The 1,445-nt window shown below is 42.1% G+C and overlaps 1 pseudogene; it reads left to right on the forward strand.

Moving 5' to 3' along the window:
* Positions 1-297: 297 nt before the first annotated feature.
* LOC136323535 (transmembrane protein 126A-like) lies at positions 298-1,237 on the forward strand (annotated as a pseudogene).
* The last annotated feature ends 208 nt before the right edge of the window (positions 1,238-1,445 follow it).

The following is a 1,445-nucleotide window of genomic DNA, read 5'->3' on the forward strand; positions in this document are numbered from 1 at the left end:
AAATCAACCCCTTGGAATGCACTCAATCATCAAGAAAACTTTAATGAGTCATATTAGGTTCAAACTGGGTGAGGTATATTGAAGATTCAATGCTGAAGAAATTCTAAGGCTTAATTTCAAAAATATTAAGGAAGTAATTGCGCAGCTAATGAATAGACACTTCCTGGCCCGTGTTGGGCTGAGTCATGTGCCGGCCAAAGATGGCCGTGCCTGGGCGAAGGGAGCGAAGGTGGCAGTGAGCCTCAGAGGCTGAGGGAGACCAGAGGAAGCCCCGACTGCTGGGAGGAGACTATAAGGTCCAAGATGAAAAATCACGAACCAGATGATATTATGAGAGACAAACAAATTTTTGATATCATAACCAGAAAAGTAACCAAATTCCAGAATCAGAAAGAAACCCACTTGAACATGGATCAAATACATTGGACTTATTAATGCTGCTTTCTTTGGCCTAACAGCAAAGTCTTTCTTGGTGCATCTAAAATATGACACAGGCTCATATAGCTGCTGGTTTACCAATGGCAGTAATCCCATTCGTGACAGCACATGGATCTTACAAAGGTTTGTAAGTTTACCGTTGAATACAGGGGACTTGAACTGTGAAGCCTGTACCACCACACGGGGTGGATTGGTGGACTTGCTTTTGGTGGTCTGTACCCTGTTTTCTTGGCTATAGCTGTGAATGGTGGCCTAGCAACCAGGTAGATCTCAGCCTAGCTACCAGAGGAAGGAAGCATAATAACTTACTAGATGAGAATTTCAAAGCCCATCTTTAGAAAGTTGTTATTTCCCATTTTTCTCCAGATTGGATTTGCTACACACCTTGGTTCTAGACCAAGGGTCCCCAAACTACAGCCCGCAGGCCGCATGCGGCCCCCTGAGGCCATTTATCCAGCCCCCGGCCACACTTCCGGAAGGGGCACCTCTTTCATTGGTGGTCAGTGAGAGGAGCATAGTTCCCATTGAAACACTGGTCAGTCTGTTGATTTAAATTTACTTGTTCTTTATTTTAAATATTGTATTTGTTCCCGCTTTTTTTTTTTTACTTTAAAATAAGATATGTGCAGTGTGCATAGGAATTAGTTCATAGTTGTTTTTTTATAGTCCAGCCCTCCAACGGTCTGAGGCACAGTGAACTGGCCCCCTGTGTCAAAAGTTTGGGGACCCCTGTTCTAGACAATATAAACTACTTAGAAAGGCTCTTCAGTTACATGAACCTGGCCTAGAAATTCAGTGACCGTTAAGCAAATGTATACACAAGAATAAAAGAGTTAAAATAACAAACAAACAGATACTTCCTATCGCGTCTCATTGTCAACTTCTGTAAACTGACAAGCATGATTTTATAGAGAATACAGCAAATATCCCCCTTTCTACAGTCCGGCTTCTTGTGATCTATCATGGTCTGAAAATATTAAGTGGAAAATTACAGAAATAAGCAACTC

The sequence above is a fragment of the Saccopteryx bilineata genome, chromosome 2, assembly GCF_036850765.1.
Source record: "Saccopteryx bilineata isolate mSacBil1 chromosome 2, mSacBil1_pri_phased_curated, whole genome shotgun sequence".
Lineage (NCBI taxonomy): Eukaryota > Metazoa > Chordata > Mammalia > Chiroptera > Emballonuridae > Saccopteryx > Saccopteryx bilineata.